This window comes from Syngnathoides biaculeatus, chromosome 3 (assembly GCF_019802595.1).
Source record: "Syngnathoides biaculeatus isolate LvHL_M chromosome 3, ASM1980259v1, whole genome shotgun sequence".
Taxonomy (NCBI): domain Eukaryota; kingdom Metazoa; phylum Chordata; class Actinopteri; order Syngnathiformes; family Syngnathidae; genus Syngnathoides; species Syngnathoides biaculeatus.
This window is the reverse complement of record NC_084642.1, coordinates 33,302,571-33,328,585: the sequence shown is the minus strand read 5'-3', so window position 1 is coordinate 33,328,585 and position 26,015 is coordinate 33,302,571. Positions and strand designations below refer to the sequence as shown.

Below are 26,015 nucleotides of genomic sequence, written 5' to 3'. Positions count from 1 at the left end.
GCAGATACGGGTCAGTGTTTGCCTAGCTGTCTCCTTGGGAGCTGGAAAAGAAATTAATGGACAGAGCTTCTTATGGATAAGTTTTAATGGAGAATTTAATATTTTCATTTTCCATACTTTTTGTCTGTCTTAGAACAAGATTGAGAAAAATATGCCAGGTTGTAACACTACAATGCAAGAGTATTTAGCCATGTGACAACTACAAAATGTGAAAAAGCAAGAAAATATACTCTTGAAGCTAAAAGTTTCACCATAAGGCAAAGCAGTGCATGATTTTGGAGTCTCTTTTAGCTTTGTATGTTGTCCATTCGTCCAGATCAACATTTGTCAGATCCGAGGTCAATGATGTTGGCTTGGCTCAAGCTTTCTCTCAACCCTTGTGAGAATAAGCGGCTTGAATAATGACGTGACAATGACAAGGAGATTGGTGCTTAAAAAAGCAAATATGTATAATATATGTCTGCATGGTGTTGTCGTAGCGACTATTGTGTCGAATCAAATTGTTGAATCCAGGGGATCTAATGTGGAGGGGAGGTGAAGGTTACGATGGCTACCCCTTCCCCAATAAGTGCCATCACCCACGTTGCTCTGGTCAGTCCTTCCTTAATATTGACATATCACTCAATAACCATTAGTCTCAACTGAACATGAGGTTAGCGGACCCTGTTGGGTCGCGATCACTCGATCAATCGCTGACCGTATAAAATACCACTGAGATCACCACAGGGATTTAATAGAATGAAGATTGCATTCATTAAATGCAAGTCCGTCATTTTCCCTCAGCTGAGATGCAAAAATATTTCTGTTCTCATAACATATCAAACAAAGATTTTTTTTCTTTATATTTTGCAGTATATTGAAAACGGTGTTTTAAAAAAGCATGTCCGCTTTTGAATTTTCTCATGCTTGATGTCATTAATCTCCTTTATTTTGTCAACCTACCATCATAGTCGTGAGCACCTTTCAAGTATCAAGAAATCACCGTGCACACACAGTAAAGGCTGTCATGCTGTCAAAAGAAATATACTTCCCCCAGTTGGTCAGATATAGTTACTGCAGAAAAGTGGGTGTCGATGGAGGAGAGGGTGGGGGGGATTGTGATCATTTTTAGGGTCTTTCTTGAGTTTGGTTGTGATTATGCATTTGTTTTTGCTCATTTGGGAGGTTTGCAATTAGATGTAAACGTTATTCGAGGTGTGTCTATACATTTGTATATGTTTGTGCAATTTTTTTAATTAGCGTGTAGCTGTACTGTACTCTGATGAGCATCAGGTCATGCTACAGTGATTGACTGTCTTGACCGGTATTGCTGACGAGGGTGGAGTTTCCTTTACCCTGTCAATACAAACAGTCCAGCATCTCACTGGTAAGAACCACCCCAACACACACACACACACACACACACATACACAACTATAATGTGTCCCTGAGCAATCAATCATCCATTGGTGCATATTGCTGTGTCCTGTAAACCAACAGGCTAAGGCTGTTTGAGAGACATGCATTTTCTCATCTCGTTCCATACTGTATGTCTTTGACGCATCGCTTAATACCCTGCAGCCACCTTTTCTGTTTGCAGCATCTCAAAGCTTTGAAGGGATCACTTTGGATACTGTGCCCAGAAACTCCTGCATCCAATCAATATTTGAGGATTTGTCAACATTCCCGAGAGGCTGCTTCTGCTCCCAGTCTGAGTCTGTAGACTTAACACTTCCCGTAACTAGTAGATGCTTCCATCCAGCTATAGATTGGATCAATTCTATGTTGGCAGTCATTTTTAGATTTCCTTTGTATTTTGATTATGAACAATACAAAAACAATGGCCAAAGCATGTTCTATGTAGCTGTGGTAGAGGGGACATTTTAATATGAAGGTTCAGAATCGGTCAAAACTGATAACTTCACACTGATTCCATTCAAATATAATATGATTGTGCAATGTTCCAGATTTAAATTAAAACTACAAATTGTCATAATTATTTTGGCAGCACGATGAAACAGCTGCAAAGCGTTGGTGTCACAGTTTTGAGGAACGAGGTTCAAATCCCAGCCCTACCTGTATGGAGTTTGCATGGTCTCCCCGTGCCTGCGTGGGTTTTCTCCGGTTTCGTCCCACATACCAAAAACATGCATTCAATGGAGACTCTAAATTGCCCCTAAGTGTGATTGGGAGTGCAACTGTTGTCTGTCTCAATGTGCCCTGCGATTGGCTGGCAACCAGTTCAGGGTGTACCCCGCCTCCTGGCTGTTGACAGCTGGGATAGGCTCCAGCACTCCCTGCGACCCTTGTGAGGATAAGTGGCTCAGAAAATTGATGGATGAATAAAATAATGTTATTTTTCAGGGATTTTAGAAGGCAGGTGTTTTAAGCCCAAGAAAGACACCTATTGCCAAAATTTATAAACTTGAGAAAAAATAAAGCAGTAGGATGCATTCGACATACATATTTTGTGAACGCAGCAAATGCTAATCAAATACGTTAACTAAAGTGATCAAATTGAATACATTTATGAATAGTAAATACAAATTATGAATGATTCAAATTTGAAATGTTTTTAAACTCAGCTCGGAGTAACTCTAATGATCCATTTGTCCGTTGTTGTGGGTCAGACCTCCAGGCTGGAGAGGTTTGGCTGACCAGTTGTTGCTCATTGTGAATCAGGACAGCTAAGTGGAGGAGGGAGGATGTTGGCTCAGTGGCTAGTGCGCAACCAAATCAGCCAGAGGTGCAATTCCTACTTGGAATTCAAGTAAATATCCCTCAGATGTCAAAATATTTTGGGGGATAGTAAGTGACGAATATGATTTTTTTTTTTAAGTATTGATTAATGAAAGAAAAAATGGGCTCTAAGAGAGAGGACATTTTCCTCATCCAGGACAAAAGGTCAGAGGCTTGAGCACCAGAAGAGGTCTTTCTGTGTACATGCTAGTTGTTTTTTCATTTTAAAAAAATGTTTACATGGTCCTTCTATTTCACTCTCTCTTTTTTATGGAGTACAGTGGACCGGATGTCTATTGGCGTGCTTTACGTGCATAAAGCAATGAATGTGAATAGCAGCAATGGTCATTTTGTGTCAATGCGATTTAGTCATTTATGTGAGCTACACTAAAGAATGTATTTGTTCCTCTCCTCATATCAGATACAATTTCATTGAAGGTCCGTCACCTTTATTCAATTATCATAACTATCCCCTATAATTCACATACATGTCTTGAATAATTCATTATGCATAATGGTGGCAGCCCTGTTCAAATGGAGATGGAAAATGAAAATTTAAATCCTTTTCATCATCCCCTCGTTAATTCTCTGCATTCATTATTCCATATGCTTTCATATGTGACAAAAAAAATCAAGAAGTGCTCATGGTCACATCCAGGAATCCACAACAATTTTTCCACAAATGAATAAATTTATTTGGGGGCGGGGATGACTGAACCATTTGTTTAAAAAAAAACAACAGTTTTAATGACAAACTCTATATTTGATGAATGTGTCATTGGTTGGTTTGCTGTAAAGATCATCTTTCAGAGGAGTCGTTCTCAAACTTAAGCAACTCAAGCAAAATCATTTTCAATAAATTATGACATGAAAATAATGCATGGATACATAACTGAGATCCCAATTAAAAAACATACTGTATCATAGTGAACTCCTCCCGACCTTTTTGTTGAGCCACTTAAGAGCACTAACATGATTGAGACGTATCATTAATGTTGGGAAGATTACTTTGGAAATGTAGTTAGTTACAACGTACCCTATTGAAAATTTCAGAGTAGTGTAACTACTGTATTTCAATTACCTTCTCAAAGTAATATAAATCATGGGAATAACATGATTACATTGTGATCAAGTTTTGAGTGAATGTATCAAAAGATGTTTTCCTCTAAAAACACGTTAAAAAACATTTACACATATAATGAAGAGTTGATAATTCTTGATCAAACATAATAAAATAATAAATGTGATTTTGCATTGTTTGCAGCATGAGGAAAACATCATACCAATGTGGACCTAATGACAAATGTGTACAATTTAGACTATTTCACTTCATACACGGGCTGTCAACACATTTGGAGGGGGCGGTGTACATTTTGTCAATGGGGTGAATTTTTGGAATGACCAAATCATTTAGTGGTGTATAAAAACCAATTTTAGGGATGCAAAGGCACATACAGTTTTGAAAAAAACACAAACAAACAATATTTAGAATTTTTTGTGATTCTTCGAAGTCATCAGTCCATCCATTTTCCGAGCCGCTTATCCTCACAAGGGTAGCGGGAGTGCTGGAGCCTATCTCAGCTATCATCGGGCAGAAGGCGGGGTTCACCCTGAACTGGTTGCCACCCAATCACAGGGCACATAGAGCATATAACAGTCATACTCGCAATCATACCTAGGGGCAAGTTAGAGTGTCCAAATAACGTTGCATGTTTTTGAAACGTGGGAGGAAACCGGAGTGCCTGGAGAAACCCCACACAGGCACAGGGAGAGCATGCAAACACTACACAGGCGGGCCAGGATTTGAACCCCAGTCCTGAGAACTGTGAGGTCAACGCTCTGACCAGCAGTTCCACCGTTCTGCTTGTTTGAGGTCATATTTTGAAAAATGTGTCACAATATGTTTAAATGGCACAACAGAATGGCACATGGTCAGAGAGAGCGATGATCACAAGTGTTGGTTTAAGAAGGAGGCTGTGATATGAAAAAAAAATCTGGGCTTTAGCAAATAAAACCTATGAGTACCGGTGTGCAATGCAATGTGGTCAGAGTCCACACCTCTCTGATCATGGAGAGAAGTGAGCGATTTAAATTAACAGGGCTGGACAAACAATCAAAGCAGAACATGGAAGACACAAGTATGACACATTTATATTTTATGTCATTTATTAACATACAATGAAGAAAATAAGTATTTGAACACCCTGCTATATTGCAAGTTCTCCCACTTAGAAATCATGGAGGGGTCTGAATTTTTCATCGTAGGTGCATGTCCACTGCGAGAGAGAAAATCTAAAAAAAAATCCAGAAATCACAATGTAGGATTTTTTTCATGATTTATTTGTGTGATACAGTTGCAAAAAAGTATTTGAACACCTCTCTATCAGCTAGAATTCTGACCCTCAAAGACCTGTTAGTCCGCCTTTAAAAGTCCACCTCCACTACTTGTAGTATCCTGAATCAGATGCACCTGTGTGAGGTCGTGAGCTGCATAACGACACCTGCCCACCTCATACAATCAGTGAGACTCAAACTTGTAACATGGCCAAGACCAAAAAGCTGTTCAAAGATACCAGAGACAAAATTGTACAACTCCACACGGCTGGAAAAGGCTACGGAGAAATTGCCAAGCAGCTTGGTGAAAAAAGGTCCACTGTTGGAGCAATCATTAGGAAATGGAAGAAGCTAAACATGACGGTTAATCTCAATCGGAGTGGAGCCCCATGCAAGATATCAGCTCGTGGGGTCTCAATGATCCTTAGAAAGGTGAGGAATCAGCCTTGGACTTGGTCAATGACCTGAAAAGAGCTGGGACCACCGTTTCCAAGGTGACTGTTGTAATACTCTAAGACGTCATGGTTTGAAATCATGCATGGCACGGAAGGTTCCCCTGCTTAAACCAGCACATGTCAAGGCCCGTCTTAAGTTTGCCAATGACCATTTGGATGATACAGAGGAGTCATGGGAGAAAGTTTTGTTTGTTTTGTGGTCAGATGAGACCAAAATTTAACTTTTTGGTCATAATTCTACTAACCGTGTTTGTAGGAAAACGAATGATGAGTTCCATCCCAAGAACACCATCCCTACTGTGAAACATGGGGGTGGTAACATCATTCATTGGGGGTGTTCTTGTGCCCATGGGACAGGACGACTGCACTGTATTGAGCAGAGGATGACCGCGGCCATGTATTGTGAAATTTTGGGGAACAACCTCTTTCCCTCAGTCAGAGCATTGAAGATGGGTCGTGGCTGGGTCTTTCAACATGACAATGACCTGAAGCACACAGCCAGGAAAACCAAGGAGTGTCTCCGTCAGAAGCATATCAAGGTTCTGGCGTGGTCTAGCCAGTCTCCAAACCTAAACCCAATATAAAATCGTTGGAGGGAGCTGAAACTCTGTGTTTCTCAGCGACAGCCCAGAAACCTGTCTGATCTAGAGAAGATATATGTGTAGGAGTGGGTCAAAATCCCTCCTGCAGTGTTTGCAAACCTGGTGAACAACTACAGGTAACGTTTGACCTCTGTAATTGCAAACAAAGCCTACTGTACCAAATATTAACATTGGTTTTCTCTGGTGTTCAAATACTTATTTGCAGATGTATCACACAAATAAATCGTTAAAAAAACATACATTGTGATTTATGGGTTTTACTTTTTAGATTATCTCTCACAGTGGATCAACAATGAAAATTTCAGACCCCTCCATGATTTCTAAGTGGGAGAACTTGCAATATAGCAGGGTGTTCAAATAGTTATTTTCTTCACTGTAACATTAAAGTTGAAAATGAAAAGGGGACACAAAAAGACGAGGTTATTTTCTGAGACGCCCATCAACCTACATTTCCCTGAAACTGTCATCTCCCTCCTATCTATCTATCTATCTATCTATCTATCTATCTATCTATCTATCTATCTATCTATCTATCTATCTATCTATCTATCTATCTATCTATCTATCTATCTATCTATCTATCTATCTATCTATCTATCTATCTATCTAGAAACAACATTCTTCCTTCAAATTTGACCATAAATGCTGGAAGGGGTTAATTATAGTTTATTCTAGGTGTTGTAATAAATAATGATGGCACGGTGAACAGCTGGTTAGTGTTTCTGCCTTACAGTTCTGAGGACCGGGTTTCAAATCCATCCTGGCTTTTGTAGGGTTAGGAAGTTCTTGCCGTACGTGTGTAAGTTTTCTCCGGGTATTCTGGTTTCTTCCCACGTTCCAAAACCCTGCGTGTTGATTGAATATTAAATTGCCTGTATGTATAAGTGTGAGTGGTTGTTTGTTTCTATCTGCCCTGTGATTGGCTCGACAGCGGTTCAGGCTCTACCCTATCTCACCTGAAGATAGCTGGGATTGGCTCTGGCATGGATGAAAAAATGAATCAATCAAGAATGAATCAAAGCATGAATAAATTATTTTCATTTGCATGTTGAACAGTTTTAAAGGACAAACACTTGAGAGAAACGCACTCCACGTTGAAGCAGGCAAGAGGGAAGAGAGGCAATCACGTTGTTATTGTCTCATGAAGGTGTTTTGAAGGTCAACGCATGGATGAGCAACAGATCCCTCCCCTCTTTCCTTCCACCTCTCCCCTCTCCTCTTTCAGATTAATGTCATCCAAGATGATGTCCCTGTTGACTATGGCCATCCCCTGACAAACGTCCATTTATGACGCCACAATCGATTCACCCTCAGCCTTTCATCTGAATCATGTATGCAAGGACTAATCAGAGAGATTTAGATTATTGTTATGAGATATCACAAAGTGCTATTAATGAAATGAAATTACCATTTCTAACTTCATGGTGAGGTAAATACAAGTGCGTCTTTTTTTTCTTTTTAATGATGTGTCAGGCATATCCTTGAGTGTATGCTGCATTAATAGTTCGCCCGAGACTAATTAGATGGTTATTGTCACAGCACATCTTTCATTTACCATGTTTCTGGAACATCGTGTTTTTTCTACTCTCAGGGGAGACATCAATGAAAAACATAAATGTAAATATTCTAAACTTGAAAAATAATTATTATTTTGTGTTTATAACAACAGTGGTGTTAACATTTTTCATTATGCAGTCTATTAAAAGTCGTCCATTAGTCTCCTAAAGAGTAGAAAAGTGTCTTACTGAAAACTGAAGATCCATCATGATTAAATGATCACTGAATTCCTGGTATACAGTATAAACACATTATGCAATCAAATGACCCAGAAATTTGATGGAGAGGAATTGACCAAACTAAATGTTGGGTATTTGCTGCTGAACTGCAAAATCAATGAGAAAAATAAGTTGAATAAACATAGGGAACAGACACAGATGAATTATTTTCTCAATTCTGTCAGTGGCCTTTAATGGCAGGTCACTTAAGATGATCTTTAAGTGACCATTGCGCTTGGCTACGAGACACATTCCCCTAAAGTGATGGACACATTTATCCACTTATACAATCAACAGGAGTCACTGATGGCGTAGTGGTACACACTACTGACTTTGGTGCGGGCAGTTTAGGTTCAATCCTCACTGGTGTAATGTTGACAGTATCTACCCTGCAACTGAATGGTGACCTGTTCAGGGTGTAGTCCCCCTCGATAGCTATTTAGATAGAATCCATTTTGAGAGAATAAGCCGTTTGGAACATGGGCATGGACACATTTGACAGGAATTGTATTCTCTTTGAAATCTCATATCAAATTTGAGCTATGCAGACCTCTTAAAACAGGTAAGTCCTTTGTCCAACAAGCCAGAAACAAATTCAGAATAATTTTCACACCTGTAATTTCTCTCATCAGGAACATACAGTGTGTTACCATCTATACGATATGTTTGTCCTTTTATTTGCACGGCCCAAGTGGCCAGCAGGGTAGCAATTTTGAACAAGATTGACCAATTTGTGACAACTTGCAGCTATCATTGAGTGTATTACTTGTTGAAAGTCATCATAAAGCAGTCAAGTTCTCAGGTAGCACACAGTTTTCTCCAGGTACCTCTTAGACTTGCCCACATGCAGTCTAAATGCAGCCCATCCATCCATGTGCATGTCATCAAAAGTGCCATTGTTGAATTGTTGGACTGGAATATATCGCAGATGGCTGGCTATGTTGTGGACTGGTCAAACATGCATACTCCAGAGAGAAAAAGTATAGCTGAGTTTGGAATTCCAAACCATACAACCTTGAGACATACTGTACAGTACATGAAGAGTTCCTTTACCTTTAACCACATCATTAAAATGTTACCGTATGAGTGATAAAAGAAGCCTAAACAGCAATAGCAGTTGTCCAAGTCCTGCATTCCACAGTATAGTGTGAGAGCGTAAAAAATGTCCGTTGAGATAGTACAGTACAGTACAGTATATCATTGTCAGTCACAAAGATAAAAAGTCCAAATGTAATTTTTTTAAAATCATCCATGCATTTTCTTTGCTGCCTATCCTCAAAAGCGTCATGGGAAGCCCTGGAGCCTATCCCAGCTGTCAACAGGCAGGAGGCAGGGTACACCCTGAACTGGTTGTCAGCCAATCGCAGGGCACAGTGAGACAAACAGCCACACTCACAAGGGGCACACCTAGGGGCAATTTAGATGTTAATGTTGTAATGTTTTTGGAGTGTGGGAGGAAACCGGAGTGCCCAGAGTAAACTCACACAGGCACGGGGAGAACATGCAAACTCCACACAGGTGGGTCAGAACAGTGAGATTCATTTTAATCCATCCATCCATCCATCCATCCATTTTCTTCACCGCTTATCTTCACGAAGGTAGCGGGGAGTGCTGGAGCCTATCCCAGGTGTCAACGGGCAGGAAGCGGGGTACACCCTGAATTGGTTGCCAGTCAATCGCAGGGCATATTGAGACAAACAGCCACACTCACAATCACACCTAGGGGCAATTTAGAGTGTCCAATTAATGTTGCATATTTTTGGAATGTGGGGGGAAACCAAAGTGCCCGGAGGAAACCCATGCAGGAATGAGGAGAACATGTAAACTCCACACAGGCGGGTCTGGGATTGAACCCAGGACCTCAGAACTGTGAGGCCAACGCTCTACCAGGTGAGCAACCATGCCGCTAATTCATTTTAATATAATTTCCTATTTTTCCCACAATCAATAATATTTGTTCTGTGCCCACTTTTTCTTTTGCACATTATTAACCAAATAAAAGTGTTGAAAATATTTCAAGAACTAATCGACGGTCTGAGAATTGTTGTAAAGTGTCATGATCCTGCCGCTCCAGCCCGGGCGGTGCGGGTGCTGATTGGGAGGCGCACACCTGCGCCTCTTGCGGCCTGAGTCGTTGAGCTTCATGTCCCGTTTGAGTACTCCCGTATCCCTGATCGACAACCCGTGTGTACCGACCTTCGCCTGTTCTCCGACCAACCCCGTAAGCCTGACTCCTTTGATGCTCTTGCCTGCTTTGATCGATCTCCCGTGTACCGACTCCTGCCTGCCCGCTCACCTGCTCTCTTCGCCGGACGTCCCAACTACCGCTGCTGCACCTGACTGCCTGCCCGATCCCCAACCACGGAATAATAAACGTTTCTCCCAGAACTACCTTTCATCGTCCGAGTCCTGGATTTGGGTCCTACTCCCGTTCCGATGGGTCGTGACATAAAGCTCTGTTTCATCACTTATTCTGTAAGAGTCATGTAGTATTACAAGTATGCCATCCCAATATTGAAAGTTTGGATATTTTTTATGGTCATGACTCATTAAAAGAGATAGATTGGATAAATTTGAGTGAGGCTTTTTGTGAAAAATTAATCATTGTTACGCTTTGGTGCATGAGTACACCCACAATGGTAAGCGCATGCAGATGCTTTTCTACCGAGTTTTTGATCATGTGATTAGTATTTGTTCTCCATGATGGCAGTTGACATCAGTCATATTCCCTATTCAAAGACTCAATAAGCATCAAAGACTCTGTGCTTCGGCGGCACGGTGGATCAGCTGGAAAACATTGGTCTCACGGTGCTGAGGTCCTGGGTTCAATCAACCCAGAGCCGCCTGTGTGGAGTTTGCATGTTCTCCGGGAACTCCGGTTTCCTCCCACATCCCAAAAAACATTCAACATTAATTTGACACTCTAAATTGCCCCTAGGTGTGATTGTGAGTGCGATTGGTTGTTTGTCTCTATGTGCCCTGTGATTGCCTGGCAACCAGTTCAAGGAGTACCCTGCCTCCTGCCCGTTGTCAGCTGGGATAGGGTCCTGCAGTCCCCACGATCCTTGTGAGAATAAGCGGCAAAGAAACTTGATGGATGGATGGACTTTGTGCTTGTTGGAATGGGAGGAGGTTGGTGGGACTATGAAGAAAGACTTCCAGATGGCTTCAAGGAAATGCTGGTCCATCTGGCGTCTCAGGAGGGGGAATCAGTACACCGTCAAAGCTGTGTAGAGTGAGGATGGGGGCTACTGACCTCAACTCAAAACTTAGTGAATCGGTGGGAAGAATACTTCAAAGAGCTCATCAATTCCATCGAGACGTCTTCCCAAGAGAAAGCAGAGTCTGGGTTTTCTGAGGTGGACCCTCCAATCTCTGGGATTGAGGTCACCGAAGTGGTGAAAAAGCTCCTCGATGGCAAGGCCCCGGGGAAGGATGAGATTCTTCCACAGGTCCTAAAGGCTCTGGATGTTGTGGACTATCCTGATTGACAACCCTTATCAACAATGTGCAGTCATCGGGGACAGTGCCACTAAATTGGCAGATTGGGGTGGTGGTTCCCCTTTATAAAAAGGAGTACACAAGGAAGTGTTCCAACTACAGGGGGATCACACACCACAGCCTCCCTGGTAAGGTCTATTTAGTTGTGCTGGAGAAGAGGGTCCATCGGGAAGTCACATCTCAGACTCAGTAAGAGGACTGCGGTTTTCAGCCGGGCTTTGGAACAGTCCACCAGCACTACACCCTCGGTAGGATCCTCGAGGGTGCGCAGGAGTTTGACCAACCTGTCTACATGTGTTTTGTGAAGTATGAGGTACTGAATCCCCTGACATAGGGTGTTAAGTCCCAGTACAATCGGTGTCAGAGTTTGGTCTCCATTGCCAGCAGTAAGTGGACGAGCTGCCCTTTGTCAACAATTCTGTCAATAACATTTATCGACAGAATTTCTAGCTGCAGCCGAGGCGTAGGGGGGTCCCGTTCGGTGTCCTCAATATTTAATCTCTGCTTTTTGCAGATGACATAGTTCTGTTGGCATCATCAAACCCTGATCTCCAACACCCAGTGGAGTGGTTTGGATCCAAGTGTGAAGAGACCTGGATAATAATCAGCACCTACAAATCAGAGACCATGGTTCTCAGTCAGAAAAGGAGTCAGAAAGTGTGTCCTCTTCAGGTCAGAGATGAGATACTGCCCCAATTCAAGGATCCTGGGTTTGTTTTCACAAGTGAGGGAAGAATGGGGCAGGAGGTTGACTGGCAGTTTGGTGATGCAGACTTTGTATCGGCCCATCGCAGTAAAGAAGGAGCTAACTTGAAAGGCGAAGCTCTCAATTTACCAGTCAATCAACAATCCTACCCTCACAGGCACTGATTTGGATGCCCCCCGGACGCCTACTTGGTGAGGTGTTCTGGGCACGCGCCACCGGAAGGAGACCTCAGCGATGACCCACGACATGCTGGGGAGACTATGTCTCTTGGCTAGCCTAGGAATATCTCAGGATGACCTGAGCTGCAGCTCTATGGGGGCACAAGTCAGTACAATCTGTAGGCCGGTCCCAAGCCCGGATAAATGCAGAGGGTGCCATGATCCTGGCGCTCCAGCCCGGGCTGTGCGGTTGCCCGCGAGGTCGCGCTAATTGGGAGGCACACACCTGCGCCTCATGCGGGCTGATTATCCTGTTAATATATATATGACCCCGATGACGACTGGTCCTCGGCCAGATCGTTGAGGTTCATGTCCCGTTCCAGCAATCTCATATCCCTGATCGTCAACCCGTGTGTACCGACCTCGGCTTGTTCTCCGACCGACCCCATAAGCCTGACTCCTTTGACACTTCTGCCTGCCTTGATCAAGCTCCCGTGTACTGACTCCTGCCTCCCCGCTCACCTGCTCTCTTGGCCCGACGTCCCAACTACCGCTGCTGCACCTGACTGCCTGCCCGATCCCCGACCTTGGATTAATAAACGTTTTTCCCTAAACTACCTTGCATCTTCCGTGTCCTCCTGCATTTGGGTCCTACCTCCGTTCCGATGGGTCGTGACAGAGAGTTGCATCAGGAAGGGTATCCGGCGTAAAAACTGTGCCAAAACAAATATGAGCGTTCATCAAAAGAATCCCATACGGCTTGGTCGTGGCCCAGGTTGATAACCCCCGCCCATGGCACCGCAAACCTGCAGGGCATCAGTGGAAATTCAGCTACTGTGGGAGGAAGACAGAGAAGAGGAGGAAACCAGATTCATCAGCACAAGAAGAAGAGGAATCCACAGAGTCTAGCGTGCAGAGACTTTGAATGTTCTCAGCATCCCAGATAGAGAGTTGTGATTGGTGCAGATTGTAATGGACATGTTTGTGAAGGAAATAAAGGCTATGAAGAAGTAATGGGTAAGTCCAGCATCCAGGAAAGGAAGTTTGAGGGACAGATGGTGGTGGACTTTGCAAAAAGGATGGAAACGGCTGTAGGGAACACTTATTTCCAGAAGAGGCAGGAACATAGAGTGATCTACAAGAACAGAGGTGGAAGGACGCGGGTGGATTATATTTTGTACAGACAATGTAATCTGAAGGAGGAATGCAAAGTCGTGGTAGCGAAGAGTGTAGCTTTACAGCATAGTGTGTAGGATGACTCTGGTGGTGGGAAGAAGATTAAGAAGGCGAGGTTAGAGCAGAGAAACGTGTGGTGGAAGCTGAGAAAGGAAGAATGTTGTGCGGCCTTTCGGAAAGAGGTGAGACAGGCTCTTGATGGGCATGTGAAACACATGGAAGACCGGACTACTACAGCCAAGGTTATCAGAGAGACAGGAAGGAGAGTACTTGGTGTGTCTTCTGGTAGGAAAGGGGGGAAGGAGGCTTGGTGGTGGAACCCCAAAATAGAGGAAGTGATACAAGGAAAGAGATTAGCGAAGAAGAAGTGAGACATGGAGAGGATTGAGGAGAGGCAGAAAGAATACACTGAGGTGTGACTTGGGGCAAAGGTATTTTACGTCATGTACACCAGGTTGGACACGAAAGAAGGAGAAAAGAATCTCTACAGGTTGGCCAGACAGAGGGATAGAGATGGGAAGGATGTGCAGCAGGTCAGGATGATTAAGAATAGAGATGGAAATGTGTTGGCTCGTGTCAGTCGTGTGCTAAATAGATGGAAAAATACTTCGAGAAGTTGATGAATGAAGAAAATGAGAGAGAAGGAAGACTAGAAGAGGCAAGTGTGAAGGACCAGGAAGTGGCAATGATTAGTAAAGGGGAAGTCAGAAAGGCACTACAAAGGATGAAAAATGGAAAGGCAGTTGGTCGTGATGACATACCGGTGGAGGTATGGAAGCAATTTGGAAAGATGGCTGTGGAGTTTTTGACCAACTTATTCAACAGAATACTAGCAGGTGAAAAGATGCCTGAAGATAGGAGGAAAAGTGTTGTAATCCCCATTTTTAAGAACAAAGGCGATGTTCAGAGCTGTGAGACTTATTGAGGAATAAAGTTGATGAGCCACACAATTAAGTTAAGGGAAAGAGTAGTGGAGGCTAGACTCAGGACAGAAGTAAGTATCTGCGAGCAACAGTATGGTTTCATGCCTAGAAAGAGTACCACAGATGCATTATTTGCCTTGAGGATGCTAGTGGAAAAGTACAGAGAAGCTCAGAAGGAGCTACATTGTGTCTTTGTGGATCTAGAGAAAGCCTATGACAGTACCAAGAGAGGAACTGTGGTACTGCATGCGTAGGTCTGGTGTGGCAGAGAAGTATGTTAAAATAGTACAGTACATGTATGATGGCAGCAGAACAATGGTGAGGTGTGCCATAGGTGTGACAGAAGAATTTAAGATTGAGACTGCATCAAGGATCAGTTCTGAGTCCCTTCCTGTTTGCTGTGGTAATGGGTAGGCTGAGAGATGACGTTAGACTGGAATGGCCTTGGACCATGATGTTCGCAGATGATATTGTGATATGCAGTGAAAGCAGGGAGCATGCAGAGGAAAAATTAGAAAGATCGAGACATGCATGGAAAGGAGAGGAATGAAGACAAGCCAAAGTAAAACAGAATATATGTTTGTGAATAAGAGGGGTGGAGGGGGAAGAGTGGTATATTTACAAATATTTACGGTCAACAATCCAGACCAATGGTGAGTGTGGTAAAGAAGTGAAGAAACGGGTCAAGCAGGTTGGAACAGCTGGCGGAAGGTTGTCTGATGTGTTATGTGACAGAAGAGTCTGCTAGGATGAAGGGGAAAGTTTATAAAACAGTGGTGAGGCTGGCCATGATGATTAGAGACGGTGGCACTGAAGAGACAACAGGAAGCAGAACTGGAGGTGGCAGAAATGAAGATGTTGAGGTTCTTGCTAGAAGGGAGCAGGATGGATAGGATTAGAAATGAGTTCATGAGCTCATTAGAGGGACAGCCAAAGTTGGGTGTTTAGGAGACAAGGTTTGAGAGAGCAGACTTCGATGGTTTGGACATGTCCAGAGGCGAGAGAGTGAGTATATTGGTGGAAGGGTGCTGAGGATGGAGCTGCCAGGCAAAAGAGCGAGAGGAAGACCAAAGAGAAGGTTGATGGGTGTTGTGAGGGAAGATATGAGAACAGTTGGGGTTATAGAGGAAGATGTAGGAGATAGGCTAAATTGGAAAAAGATGACACGCTGTGGCAACCCCTAACGGGACAAGCCGAAAAGAAAAAAAAGAAGACCTGAGCTGGTTGAAATTACTGGGGAAAGGAAAGTTTGGGTGTATCCATTAAAGCTACTGCCCCCCGCGACCTGACCTCGGAGAAGCAGTAGAAGAGGAATGAATGAAAATGTAACCACGATCAATTGCTTTTGAGGAGCGTTATATGTTTTTTGTCTGACCTGGGGGGAAAAGTGTTGGAAGAGGTTTTTTTTTTTCTTTTTTTTTTTTGGGGGGGGGGTGCAGACTTTGATAAGGACAACTATATTGGCAGTGTTTGTTAACTCGAGCAAGATGTAATGTTTTGGGGTTTTTTTGGGTGGGGGGGGTTTAGTTTGATGATCTGTTGGAAATGTATGATGAGTTCTTTATTTGGGCAACACTCTGTCCCAGTGCTTTAATGCATCTTATCTGCCTCAATATTTTCTGATCAAATTGTACTAGCAGGCCTTCTGGTATGAAGTTTGTGTGGGTTTTCTACATTTGCTGTGGCTTTTCTCCCACGTAATTGGAGTTGCAATGTCAATGGTTGTACATATATATGTATATATATATATATATATATATAAATATATATACACAGCATGTTAAATGCTACCAGCCCAGGCTGTACCTCGCCGAGCAAGTAGAATATGGAATGATGAATGTCTTTGTTTGCAGTGATTAGAAATTTTAAATTAATCCAACTTCAATTCATTTTCCATAAATTTAATACTTTAGTTTGTAATTCATAATTAAAAAACTAAATTCATTGTTCTATAAATTAACTAGTTTATAATTCTTTTTTTTAATACTGTCTGTTGCTGGCAAGCTATTACCCTCAAAATACTGGCATTTCATTTCTCCATTATTGCCACCTTTTCAGTCCACTCTTGTAGCTCGCTGCACCATTCTCGAAACCAGGAGAGAAAAATCTGTAGTGTCTGTGTTTGTGATAGTCCCCAATCCTATGAAGGGTCCTATATAGTGGGTTTAGATGGGTTCTATCCTGGAAGTCCCTAACAAAACCTGGCACTCTTGAATGAAAATAAACTTTCATTTGAAAACTGTTCACACCCATCAGGCTGTTGGCTTGGCTTGCAACCATTCCAGGGTGTACCTCGTCTCGTCTCGTGCCTGGTGATAGCTGGGACAGGCTCCAGCACTCCCGTGACCCCTCTCAGGATAAGCTACTCAGAAAATTGATGGATGGATTTATGGATGGATGGATGGATGGATGGATGGATGGATGGATGGAGGGAGGGTGGGTATTTGGGAGGGGCGAGGGTGGGATGGATGACAGTTTGACATTGCCCCAGCCATTTCAGTTAGTTGAAGACATTTTTACACCATGGTGTGCTTTCTTATGCATATTTTTACATATGAAGTCTTTGTTTTTGAGGAAGCCAAATTTAGCTATGACTGAGTTCGCGGACTTGCTCCTGGTTTTTCCTTGCTCAGTATTATTTTTACATCTTGTCTTGCACCTTTCACTTAGTTTGTGAGCAAAAGGGGAGAGGTTGCAATGACCTGCAATTGGCAGTTTTATTATGAGGACTGTTGAAGGTTAGTAATACATGAATTGAAGTTATCTGTTGTTTTATTTCACACAAATGAAGTTGAAGAATTTTTAGTGCTGGCCTCAACCGGTCATGGCCAAATATCATGTGTCCAAAAAGTCCGATACTGAGACAAGACTTTTGGAAATCCAATCCGAGATGAGACCAAAAAATTCAAAATGTGGTCTTAAGGCCAAGACAAGCCAAGACCTGTCTGAAGTGTTATAAGACTATTAAACATATCATGTGCACCAAAAACACAGTGAGTGCTTTGTGACTAGTAATATGGTTATTTTCAAAGTTGAGTTGTGTACATTTGTATTTCTAACTTTCTAATTTGAGTTAAATCGCAACTGTAGGACTCCTTGTGTGTGTGTGTGTGTGTGTGTGTGTGTGTGGTGTGTGTGTGTGTGTGTGTGTGTGTGTGTGTGGTGTGTGTGTGTGTGTGTGTGTGCAGGTCACGAGCTGAATGTCCTTATAGTGCACATCAGCAAGTATGTCTGTGCGTGTGAGTGTGTGTATGTCCTTGTATATCCTTTACTAAGAGTGTTTTGATGGAGGAGGTGGAGTGATAAGAGGGGACTGGCAATATGAATAGGTAAACAAGCTTCTTGAAAGGAGATACAATGATGAAGATGGAGTTAGTGGGGTCAGAGCCTCTTTGAGGTGGATGTTCATGTAGTGTACAGGTCGAACTTATGTTGCAGGCCAGCAGGAGCACTCCATCACTGCCTGGCTGATCTATAGGCTGAATTATAACATGAAAAGGTTTGAAAGTAATCGCTAAGATAATAGACTCTCATTTTATCCAGTGGTGGATCAATGATGGGTTGGACAGAGCAGGCCAGAAAGGAGACATCTACTAGAGAAGGAGCACTTGCTTATCAATTATCTGGACTAGTAAAGGTCTAATATCTTCAATCTCCATCTTTTGCACACAGCCAGCATCGAGGGAAAACGTATGAAAGACGGTTATTTGCCCTCATGGGAAAATTAACTATCTTCAACAATGAGGTAAGGAGCGGTGTATTCTAGTACTGTTAACAATCTCGTCCTCTGTGAGGAATTTCTTGAAGCTCTAAGAAGGGCAGAACTTTAGCCCTAAGCATTGGTTCGGAATACAGATTATGAGTGTCAGAGATAAAAAAAAAACAAAAAAAAAACACAAAGTTCTTTTTTTTTATGTGGGTAAGTGCTCGCTTTCAGTTCATTAGGGTTGTTGCAAGTGTGCTTTGCTTGCGTTTATTACGGTTATTACAGGTATTGATTGAACAAGCTTAGTGTGTGTAGGCGTGTGCGTCGAAGTGAGACAGGACTGCACAGGTGTGTGAGGCGGGTGAGAAGAAAAAAAAGGGTGCAATGGCCACTGGGGAAAGGTAGCTTTATTGTTGCCGCCACCAGCGCGAGCTGCGCAACGACAGAAGAGAGTTATCGGAGGAGGACAACCTCGGCTCGGGAGAATACGTCTCCCCTGCGTATCCCAGCCACGGTCACGCGACCGTAGCAGGAAAGGTTAACACGGTATTTTTACAAAATTGGCTTGCACATTGAATGAAAATAGCTTGAAGTTTCCCAGTTGGATCATGAGCTTTGGAGAAAGTAATTTGTCAATTTTTCAGTTAAACCGAAATATTTGGATGAACAGGATGTTTTTACCACAGTGGGAGAGTTCATATTTTTTAGTTGAGTGCAACGCCAAGCCACTCTGGCTTTTGTGTCAGAAAACATTTTTATTGCATTTTATTGCAAGCTTCAAATCTTCAGCGACACTTCAACTAACTCCACGTTATCATCAACCTGGAATTTTCAGAATGGATTGAACTTCACAGTTACAGGTTAGTAACTCTGAAAAATCAGACAGAAAAGCAGATGTGTTTTTTGAAATAAATAATGAATCATCGAAAGACTAAAATTTGCATCATATCAACTGGCTTGGACATTGCAATGGCCAAAAAGCCATACAATAAAGGGGAATTTTTGTTTTTAAAATGCCTCAGTGACGTTACAGAAATCTTGTGTCCTGAAAACAAAAATCTTATACAAATGGTATCAGACATTTAACTTTACCATTACACTGTTGAACAGAGAATGTTGAACATTAGCATGGCTACTGATTCCGAGTTGGCCCAGCAGAATGTGACAATAAAGACTAGACAAAAAACTGGCAGTATATGTTTCAGTTGAATTGTAAGTGTAATTGGTGAATTGAACATCAACTCTCAGGGACATAGCCAAGCAACTGCCCTGGGTGGAGTTGCCTCTGGCAGCAGCTCCACACCTGGACCGTATGGAGGCTAATTAAACCAGGCATTTAAGCCTTGAGTTTGTCTCTAGCATTTCCCAGGTCGTTGTGTTTTCTGTGTGTTGGACTGCATCATCATGCGTGAGTACACAAGCTTTTTGTAGCGCTTCCCTTCCTGACAGTGTTCTTGTGCCATCCTAGTCAAGTCTTGGTTTTGTTCATGTTTCCAAGTTTTGCCTCATAGTCATCAGACCTCGTTTCATGTTTTTGTATCTTGCCTGTAGCCTCCCATTTTAGTGCTTCCGCCTTTTTTGGACTGCTTACTTGTGTATGACGTTAGCCTGGAAAAAAACCACCCTCAACATCATGTCCTTGCCCAGGAGTCCTGCATTTGGGTCCAGTCCCTTGCTGCATGACCATGACAATCAACTCTTTAATCAGAAAACAAACCTAAAATCATTATTTAGTCTGTTTTGGGGGGAATTTTTTCATGTACAAATAATTTACAAGTCCAGAAGTATAGAATAAGTGCCAATATACACAAGATTAAATAGGGCCTTTAATGAACTTGTTGGGGTCTCGTCCATGTGACTGATCTTGTAATGAGTGACCCACTGTTGGCACTCTGCCATACTGAAGGCAACCTGGAGACAAAAGACTAAAGATTACAGCATAGTGGTGATGTTGAATGTTGAGCGGTTTGACCTTGGCAATTAGGTACATGCAGCCCTAAATGATGTAATTACATTTGTGTCATAAAAAGGACATAGATGCACTGATGAAATATTTTATGATCATGTGAACCTGTGTTCAAAAAATGCTTAAAACATTGCAACAAAATACTTAAAAGTCAGCACATTTACCAAGAACTGTAATTAGATAATTGGGATGCTGAAGGAGAAATTTAGTGACGCTACCACAGGACCGTGGTAACATTCTCGAGAACTATTTGCAACAGTGACCACTTGTAATTACATCCATTATCCAAATGTGAGTGGCAAGGGCATAAATGGAGAGAGTACAGTTCATGTGCATGCGTATTTTCACTCATCCAAATATGGAAGTCTTTAGTTGCTACTCCAGAAAAGAATAAATTTTACAAGCTGACAGAACAATATCATTTGAGTATACCGTCAACAAAGAAATCTTTTGTGTAAAAAAAAAAATAATAATAATAACTTTGCGGGTTTGCTGGTTTTGACCTTTTTCTTTTCAGTCAGCCATACTGACCTTTAAAGACCATCATGGTTTATTGACATTCTTAACAGAAAAGCTAGCCACACACATTCACTGTAACCTTTCGCAAAACCTCATTTTTTAACTGATAAATCTCAAATGAAGACATTATTCCTCGTGCAATTGTTGTTTTGCTGCCAGCCGACACGCTGGTAGACAGCTAGAGAGGGACACCTCCTGGTTGAATATGATCATGCTGTATTACATGGTCTGGCACTACCAGAATAGCCAGCGTGTTTTTTTTTTTTTTTTATATCCTTATCTATTTTTTTAACACCACCAAAAGAAATAATGGGAAAACAAAGCAATATTATTGGATAATTATTTTTATACAATACAATTGGCTGGCAAGCAGTTCAGGGTGTACCACTCCTCCAGCCCTTAGTTAGGTGGGATAGGCTCAGCACTCCCACGACCCTTGTGAGAATAAGTGGCTCAGAAAATGAATGGATGGATAATTTTCTACATGGTGCTTCCTTATCCATTACCCATTCCTTATTTACTCTGTACATCTATTTCTCGAACTACATCTCAGCCCATTTTAGCAGACTCCACCCAACACACTTAAAGAATGTCCAGCCTGCTGTCTGCGTGAGTTGCCTTCATTCAAGTGAGTTTTTTCTTTGCCTCCTGACCATAATGGTTTCTTCAATATGTGAGTAGTGTAAAATACATGAACCATTTGATGGGTAAGTTGTTAATCATAAGTGTCAGTAGCAGTCGGTTCTATTTGGAGCTACACAAACTTGGCGTGCCTCAGTAAGCACAGGCACTAAACGTAAAGTAATCAAGTGGATATCTTGTTGTATTTTACCTCATTTCAATTAGAAATTTCACAATGTTTTAGCTATCACATGAATACTGGATCCTTTTTATTTCACTGACACCACCAAGATGATTGAGATTAAATTTTTTTCTTTTTCTTTGAGTATTTTAACTGCTTACCATTGGTGGACATTAGCATGTAGTTTTAGCAGGTTTCAAAAATACCTCTTGCTTTCATTTTTCTTTATGTAGGCCTCATTTCTGATCATCTTTATGGCAAGTTTCAGTTTTGATCGTCAACAGTCCATCACAAAGAACACATACTTGTTCCTTCTTTCCGTCACAGGGAAAGTGCCCATCATGTCCACAGCCACCCACTCCATTGGTGGCCCAACTTCTTGCTGCTGAGGTGGTGCATGTGACTGGTCCTGGGGTCCTTTGAAAGCTGCACATCCATTGTTGCGCTGGCAGAGGTCCTCTACATCTCCACTGTGCTGACCCAATCTGAACCCTTGGCGCTTTTGACGAAGGGTCCTTGTGCTCCCAAAGTGCCCTGAGTTGATGCCACCATGACGTGCTCTAACAAAGCATCTCTGAGGGATCGGATTTGGGCACCACCACTTGTCACCTCCCTTCCCCGGTGGCTGGCTCCTTCCATGCACGCTGCATTATGCCATCACTCATGGGTAATGCTGCAAACTTACTCCAAGGGCCTTTTGTGACTGCAAGCAGTCCCATCACACTTTTCAAAGATTGCCGTGTACCACTCAAAACCTTCCAATGCACTGGACTGATATCACTGTCCTCCTCTTGCTTGACTGCCCACTCTGCAGCATTTACCGCCTCTAAAGTGCAGCATGATTACCCGCCAGAAGTCTCACCTCCACACAGCTCCATCTCCCTAGTGTCCTGCTGATCACAGTAGCCGCAGTCATCCATAGCATACGGTCTCCAAGAAAGGGTATTGGCATTGACATATTGAGACCTGGCCCAATGAACCACGCTGACGTTGAAAGACTGCAGCTCCTCCATCCACCGTGCTACCTGTCCTTCCGGTTCCTTGAAAGACATCAACAATTGTAGTGGCGCGTGGTCGATCCTAATTGTGAAAGTCACGTCACAAGGTAGGATCTGAAATACCGTGTGGCCAACACAACTGCCAAGAGTTTATGTCAAGTCACGCAGTAGCGCCTCTCACAGTTTACTACTACTACTAGTTTACAACTTTAGCCCCAAAGCTGAGCTTGTTCTTCTACTTGTAAAGTAAGCTTAGAAATGTTCTTCACTGTTTTGAGTGCCAAAATATACTATGATTGATAGTAGAAGAGCTGTATCAATTAATGCTCCTTTACAAAGATTATATTTCTTCAGACTGCCAAAGCATTACTGTTTAGCATTAATTCTCTCAGTGGTCATAACATATGGAAGTAAATATGTACCACCAGGATTTTAATTAAAAATGCCACTGAAAATTTTGTGTTGTAAAATTCACAGTTAATTCAAAATGATCACATTTTCAATAGCTGTATTTCACTTTAACTTTTTGTAACCCGGTTAAAAATTGGTACAGGTAAAAGTTCAGTATGAGAGAGTAGCAATGAGGTTATAGGTTTTCTTTATGCAACGTGGTGGAATATCTGTCAAACTGAGAGAGAGAGAGAGAAAGCTGGACGGTGTGAAAAAAGGACCAGGACTGTGAGGACACTGGAGAGAGGAAAAACCACCTTCACCTTTCTTCACTCCTACCTGAGGAAGCACCACAGCGACATTGGAGTTTGAATTTCGTTTGCTTTGCCGACTAGATTCATTTTTGTTTGAGCCCTAAGCTTAGCTTATGTGTGCAGTGTGTACCTGTTTTGTTCAATTTATTTACTGAATGACTTTGTTGAGTAAAGAGATTTGCATTTCCAACCTTTATTTTGTTATTAAATATTCACACTTTTTGTTCCATAACCAGGTATAATATTTGCCCATCTGCAAGACAGTTAGAAGTGGGGAGTTTATATGATAGCTGGGTTAGCTACATTAGTTAACCTATACTCAAAAGGGAAACATTATTTCTGAGACTTTTTGATAGAGAATTAAATGCACAAGTAAAGTGGTAATAGCCATTTAGAGTAATTACCATTGAGTTAATTTATTAGTTTCCTACTTTGGAGTGAGGAAAGAACTCAGGTGGCAACCTTGTCGAAGTATTTTATACTGGAGAGGCACTACATAATTTGGAGACACCGCTGGGATACTAGTGAAATTTATTTGTGCATTTATTTTGTCAAATTTTGTGCTGGTAAATTTTGATAGCTTTAGTTCTAAAATAAATACACAGACTGAGTTGGTAAAACAGTTAAGATGATCATTAGATCTGGCTCAAGCTGTCTTGGTGCTCATGCATGAAGAAGTAAATACTGATGCCATCCAAGAAACAATAGAAACAGTGTAGAGTCTTGGACGTGTGCGTGTCAGAGGGCGAACTTCCAGCCTGCAGCAGAACCGGTACCTGGTTTTGTGTGAATGTAAAGAAGCTGTGATGAGAGAAATGGTTCCCTTTGATGTGTACTCCATTGATGGTGGTGGACCATGGTCTGTCATCACAGGAGATAAAGGCCTGGAGACCAATGCAGCAAGTCAGAGGTCATCCGGACAACAACAAGCAAATGGCACATACAGAAATGAGAAATCTACATCATCTTCCCCGGAAGAGGATGTGACCAAATCTACAGCAGCCCTACTACAAGTTGTTAATGAATTACTCAGCAAGACCAAAGATTTTAGTGATAATGGAAGCTACCGCATATTACGAACTTCTTCTGGATTGCTGCCCACTCCACATGGAGAGGAACCATTTGAACACTGGTTAGGTCAAGCACAGCTCATGGAGAAGAGTGTGAAGGCTCTCCAAAAGGGAAAAGGCGTAGATTAATGGAGAGTTTGAGAGGACCAGCACTTGATATTGTCCAAGCAGCCTGATCCAGCGATCCTTCTGTCAGCCCAGAAGACTGCTTAGAAGCACTTAAGCATGCTTTTGGGACAGCTGAATCAGGAGATGAGTCATATTTTGCCTTTCATTTGTTACAGCGGAGAAGCTCTCTGACTTCCTCAGGTGGCTAGAACAGTCGTTGAATAGGGTGGTTCAGAGAGGTGGTATTCCTGTCACGTGTGCTGACAAAGTAAGGTTAGAGCAGCTGTTGCGTGGCGCTATTGGTTCTGACATGATGCGACTTAAGCTTCGTCTTAGAGAGCGCAAAGAAAACCAACCCACGTTCCTTCAGCTGTTAAAGGACAGACGCACCAAGGACGAATATGAATCCTCAAGACGAAAGATGGGTGCTGTTGTACAAAGTGCATACATACAACGGGAAATGGATGCAAAACAGTCAGAAATCCAACAGTCAAAGGCTGAGATAAAGGAATTGAAGTCCTTGGTAGCTGCTGTGGTGTCTACCCCCACGACAATGCTTCACACGGTACTGTGAAAATTCCCCCGAGTGCAGAATCTCAGACAGCATTTCTGAGCCAGAAATAGCTGCTTTGAGGAAAGAGTTAAAATCCGTGCAACAGAAATTGGTCCATAAAGTGGCGGAACCACAAGCTGCGGTGTCAGTCGTTAAGATGTCGAAGTTAGTCAAAAGCTCCCCTCAAAAACCCAGATAAGACTCAAATGAGTCCATTTGTTACAGATGTGGAGAGGCTGGACATTTTGCTGCAAAGTGTTCAAATGGCGAGAACCAGACTAAAGTGGTCAAAAGACTGATTCAAGATCTGAAGCAGACAAAGAGCAATCAACCATCAGGAGATGCCTCATCAAGTGAAGTTAACTGCTCAGTCAAAAGAAGTGCAATTGATGTGCCCGAGACTACAGGCATTCCTGTTTGGCTGGTTGGACCGCCTAGTCTGGTGCCCTTAAAAGTAAATGGGCAACCATGTACGGCCTTAATGGTTAGTGGGTCGCAAGTGACAATAATATTTGAGCCCTGGTACAAAGAGTATTTATCTGACATTTCAATTCATCCCGTATCTGGTCTATCCATCTGGGGATTAAGTGAAACAGAGGTTAGTTACCCTTACCGTGGGTATGTGGTGGTTGACCTTGAATATCCCGCTGAGGTGCTGGGAGATAGTAAAACAGTCTCTGTCTTAGCTCTCATATGTCCCACTTCAGGACTAGACGATAAGACTTCCATCATTGTGGGCACAAATGCCAGCCATGTCCGATGGTTGTTGAACCAGTTTGGGGACAAAGCAGAGGTCAGGAATGCACTTGGTCTGAGAGTTAATGGGAAAGAAGATCAGATTACGGCTGAAAATATTGATTCCCCAGTTGAGGAAGAAGCTGGTCGTGTCCGTTGGATGGGACCAGGTCCGTTGCTCTTACCAGCAGAGGGTGTCATATGGGTTGTGTGCAAAGTAGATTTGAAAAATCCAGTTGATCAAGAAATTTTGATGATGGAGTCCTCAACAGCAGTCAACTTCCCGACCGATGTGTTTGTTCATCCAATGGTTGTGCCCAGTGGGGCATTGGTAATTAACACTTTCCGAGTACTGATCAAAAATGAATCCGCTAGGAAGGTTTCCCTGCCGGTGGGAACTGTGATCGGAAGCATCTTTCATTTTGATTCAGTTGCTACCATCGCACCCAAAGAGACGACTTCCCCTGCCTTTGATACCAATATAATCAACTTCGGTGATTCCCCAG

At 42.5% G+C, this 26,015-nt stretch overlaps 1 protein-coding gene and 1 long non-coding RNA gene across 2 annotated transcripts in view; both read left to right on the top strand.

Annotated features, from left to right (window-relative positions):
- Positions 1 to 1,281: 1,281 nt before the first annotated feature.
- cilp (cartilage intermediate layer protein, nucleotide pyrophosphohydrolase) overlaps positions 1,282 to 26,015 on the top strand; it is a 46,401-nt gene continuing 21,667 nt past the window's right edge. Inside the window, exon 1 of the mRNA XM_061815494.1 lies at positions 1,282 to 1,366. The gene's annotated coding sequence lies outside the window, so the exon portion shown is untranslated. The remainder of the gene's footprint in view (positions 1,367 to 26,015) is intronic.
- LOC133497965 (uncharacterized) lies at positions 19,424 to 23,135 on the top strand. The gene is made up of 3 exons (XR_009794152.1): positions 19,424 to 19,462; positions 21,093 to 21,167; positions 21,669 to 23,135. It is a non-coding gene; the product is annotated as an uncharacterized LOC133497965 (long non-coding RNA).